Source organism: Hyla sarda, unplaced genomic scaffold (assembly GCF_029499605.1).
Source record: "Hyla sarda isolate aHylSar1 unplaced genomic scaffold, aHylSar1.hap1 scaffold_70, whole genome shotgun sequence".
Classification (NCBI taxonomy): Eukaryota; Metazoa; Chordata; class Amphibia; order Anura; family Hylidae; genus Hyla; species Hyla sarda.
In genome coordinates this window covers 115,683-120,404 of record NW_026610718.1, presented here as the reverse complement: position 1 = coordinate 120,404, position 4,722 = coordinate 115,683, and the positions used below count along the sequence as shown (strand labels likewise).

Below are 4,722 nucleotides of genomic sequence, written 5' to 3'. Positions count from 1 at the left end.
GAAGGGTTCCTGCCAAAGCCAGGTTATGGATTGCATTTAAAAATGGTCCATCAGAGTGAAATGGACTCCCATCTTCCTGCTTAGCAATAATGATATGGGTTTAGGGTCTGCTGTGTGTACTGGTGGGTGACTGCCACCCAGCCAGAGTGTGTATGGGAGGCTGCCAGCCAGCCTCCCTTCCTACAAGTAGTGATGGTGCATGTGAAGGGGACAGCGTTGGTTCCTCCCCTTTCACAGTTATCACTTATCATCCTTCCTTTTGGCTGGTATCAAATGTGGTGTCTGTTTATATCAGTTTAATATCTGATATGTCCCCTATCTGATAGCAGATATTAAGTGCACCACCAGGTTTCAGTGTTGGAAAGAAAGGTTATCTGTTTATTTGCTGCAGCTGCAGCTGCTTGCTGGCTAGTCCAGTGGGCCCCTACTGCAGGCAAAAGACAATAGGTGGTGCCTAGGTGGATAGGACATCAGCTATGAGGCATTTGTTTGTACAAACTGCTGCTCACAACTAATGTTGTAATATAGTGTCTCCATCTGCTGGTGGTATTGAATAAGCAATAGTGCAATGATAGGGTTTGAAAAAGAAGAAAAATAAGAAGCAGCAGCAGCATAGGAAAGAAGGAAAACATGGAGAGAAGAAAAAAAGAAGGTAAAAATGAGGTGAAAACATGTTTAAAAAAGTATTTCCATCTCTCTCTCTATATATGTATACACATATATATATATATATATATATATATATATATTTAAAAGAAAAAAAAATTATATATATATATATATATATATATATATATACATATAGAGAGAGAGAGAGATAAATATATATAGAGATAGATGGGTGGATAGATAGATAGATACACATACATACATACATACATACATACATACATACGTGTGTATTGTTGGAGTTGCAAACATGGGTGCACTTGACAAACTCAGTGCGGCTATTCCCCATTGAAAGATTGTTGCACCCAGGACCCTTAGCACTGGGATATGCTACTCAATACCACTGGCATGGCCAGGTGTAAACAACATCTGACCTTTGTTGTGTATGTAACCATGGAGATTGTGATGTCGCCTAGGCCCACCAAAGAACAGCCTTGTCAGAAGCAGCACTGCCATGAGCAGAAGTAGCAGCACCATAGGTTGTCAAATAAGTTGGATTTAACCAAGACAAGTGAGTCCAATAGGATGCAGGTATGTCCTCTATCCTTACAGCTTCCCGTGGCTGTTGGTTTTATAACGTTTGGGGACAGCCAAGGAGGCGTCAGCAGGCAACACAGGTAAGTGTGTGCTTGTGTGTGTGTGTGTGTTTCCTATGCAGATCCTAAACCCAGTATCAAATGCAAGTAGGAGGAGTAAGAAGGGTTCCTGCCAAAGCCAGGTTATGGATTGCATTTAAAAATGGTCCATCAGAGTGAAATGGACTCCCATCTTCCTGCTTAGCAATAATGATATGGGTTTAGGGTCTGCTGTGTGTACTGGTGGGTGACTGCCACCCAGCCAGAGTGTGTATGGGAGGCTGCCAGCCAGCCTCCCTTCCTACAAGTAGTGATGGTGCATGTGAAGGGGACAGCGTTGGTTCCTCCCCTTTCACAGTTATCACTTATCATCCTTCCTTTTGGCTGGTATCAAATGTGGTGTCTGTTTATATCAGTTTAATATCTGATATGTCCCCTATCTGGTAGCATATATTAAGTGCACCACCAGGTTTCAGTGTTGGAAAGAAAGATTACCTGTTTATTTGCTGCTGCAGCTGCTTGCTGGCTAGTCCAGTGGGTCCCTACTGCAGGCAAAAGACAATAGGTGGTGCCTATGTGCCTAGGTGGATAGGACATCAGCTATGAGGCATTTGTTTGTACAAACTGCTGCTCACAACTAATGTTGTAATATAGTGTCTCCATCTGCTGGTGGTATTGAATAAGCAATAGTGCAATGATAGGGTCTGAAAAAGAAGAAAAATAAGAAGCAGCAGCATATGAAAAAAGGAGGAAAGAAGGAAAACATGGAGAGAAGAAAAAAAAGAAGGTAAAAATGAGGTGAAAACATGTTTAAGAAAGTATTTCCATCTCTCTCTCTCTCTATATGTATATATATATTTAAAAGAAAAAAAAATTATATATATACATATATACATATAGAGAGAGAGAGATAAATATATATAGAGATAGATGGGTGGATAGATAGATAGATAGATAGATAGATAGAGAGATACACATACACACATACACACATACATAGATATGTGTGTATTGTTGGAGTTGCAAACATGGGTGCACTTGACAAACTCAGTGCGGCTATTCCCCATTGAAAGATTGTTGCACCCAGGACCCTTAGCACTGTGATATGCTACTCAATACCACTGGCATGGCCAGGTGTAAACAACATCTGACCTTTGTTGTGTATGTAACCATGGAGATTGTGATGTCGCCTAGGCTCACCAAAGAACAGCCTTGTCAGAAGCAGCACTGCCATGAGCAGAAGTAGCAGCACCATAGTTTGTCAAATAAGTTGGATTTAACCAAGACAAGTGAGTCCAATAGGATGCAGGTATGTTCTCTATCCTTACAGCTTCCCATGGCTGTTGGTTTTATACCGTTTGGGGACAGCCAAGGAGGCGTCAGCAGGCAACACAGGTAAGTGTGTGCTTGTGTGTGTGTGTGTGTGTGTTTCCTATGCAGATCCTAAACCCAGTATCAAATGCAAGTAGGAGGAGTAAGAAGGGTTCCTGCCAAAGCCAGGTTATGGATTGCATTTAAAAATGGTCCATCAGAGTGAAATGGACTCCCATCTTCCTGCTTAGCAATAATGATATGGGTTTAGGGTCTGCTGTGTGTACTGGTGGGTGACTGCCACCCAGCCAGAGTGTGTATGGGAGGCTGCCAGCCAGCCTCCCTTCCTACAAGTAATGATGGTGCATGTGAAGGGGACAGCGTTGGTTCCTCCCCTTTCACAGTTATCACTTCTCATCCTTCCTTTTGGCTGGTATCAAATGTGGTGTCTGTTTATATCAGTTTAATATCTGATATGTCCCCTATCTGATAGCATATATTAAATGCACCACCAGGTTTCAGTGTTGGAAAGAAAGATTATCTGTTTATTTGCTGCAGCTGCTTGCTGTCTAGTCCAGTGGGTCCCTACTGCAGGCAATAGACAATAGGTAGTGCCTATGTGCCTAGGTGGATAGGACATCAGCTATGAGGCATTTGTTTGTACAAACTGCTGCTCACAACTAATGTTGTAATATAGTGTCTCCATCTGCTGGTGGTATTGAATAAGCAATAGTGCAATGATAGGGTCTGAAAAAGAAGAAGCAGCAGCATAGGAAAAAAGGAGGAAAGAAGGAAAACATGGAGAGAAGAAAAAAAAAGAAGGTAAAAATGAGGTGAAAACATGTTTAAAAAAGTATTTCCATCTCTCTCTCTATATATGTATATATATATATATATATATATATATATATATATATTTAAAAGAAAAAAAAATATATCTATATAGAGAGAGAGAGAGAGAGAAATATATATAGAGATAGATGGGTGGATAGATAGATAGATAGATAGATACACATACATACATACATACATACATACATACATACATACATACATACATAAATATGTGTGTATTGTTGGAGTTGCAAACATGGGTGCACTTGACAAACTCAGTGCGGCTATTCCCCATTGAAAGATTGTTGCATCCAGGACCCTTAGCACTATGATGTGCTACTCAATACCACTGGCATGGCCAGGTGTAAACAACATCTGACCTTTGTTGTGTATGTAACCATGGAGATTGTGATGTCGCCTAGGCCCACCAAAGAACAGCCTTGTCAGAAGCAGCACTGCCATGAGCAGAAGCAGCAGCACCATAGGTTGTCAAATAAGCTGGATTTAACCAAGACAAGTGAGTCCAATAGGATGCAGGTATGTCCTCTATCCTTACAGCTTCCCGTGGCTGTTGGTTTTATACCGTTTGGGGACAGCCAAGGAGGCGTCAGCAGGCAACACATGTAAGTGTGTGCTTGTGTGTGTGTGTGTGTGTGTGTGTTTCCTATGCAGATCCTAAACCCAGTATCAAATGCAAGTAGGAGGAGTAAGAAGGGTTCCTGCCAAAGCCAGGTTATGGATTGCATTTAAAAATGGTCCATCAGAGTGAAATGGACTCCCATCTTCCTGCTTAGCAATAATGATATGGGTTTAGGGTCTGCTGTGTGTACTGGTGGGTGACTGCCACCCAGCCAGAGTGTGTATGGGAGGCTGCCAGCCAGCCTCCCTTCCTACAAGTAGTGATGGTGCATGTGAAGGGGACAGCGTTGGTTCCTCCCCTTTCACAGTTATCACTTATCATCCTTCCTTTTGGCTGGTATCAAATGTGGTGTCTGTTTATATCAGTTTAATATCTGATATGTCCCCTATCTGATAGCAGATATTAAGTGCACCACCAGGTTTCAGTGTTGGAAAGAAAGGTTATCTGTTTATTTGCTGCAGCTGCAGCTGCTTGCTGGCTAGTCCAGTGGGCCCCTACTGCAGGCAAAAGACAATAGGTGGTGCCTATGTGCCTAGGTGGATAGGACATCAGCTATGAGGCATTTGTTTGTACAAACTGCTGCTCACAACTAATGTTGTAATATAGTGTCTCCATCTGCTGGTGGTATTGAATAAGCAATAGTGCAATGATAGGGTTTGAAAAAGAAGAAAAATAAGAAGCAGCAGCATAGGA

General features: G+C 41.9%; 1 pseudogene; it reads left to right on the top strand.

Annotated features, from left to right (window-relative positions):
• The first annotated feature begins 1,604 nt into the window (after window positions 1-1,604).
• On the top strand, window positions 1,605-1,712 carry LOC130344021 (U2 spliceosomal RNA; annotated as a pseudogene).
• The last annotated feature ends 3,010 nt before the right edge of the window (window positions 1,713-4,722 follow it).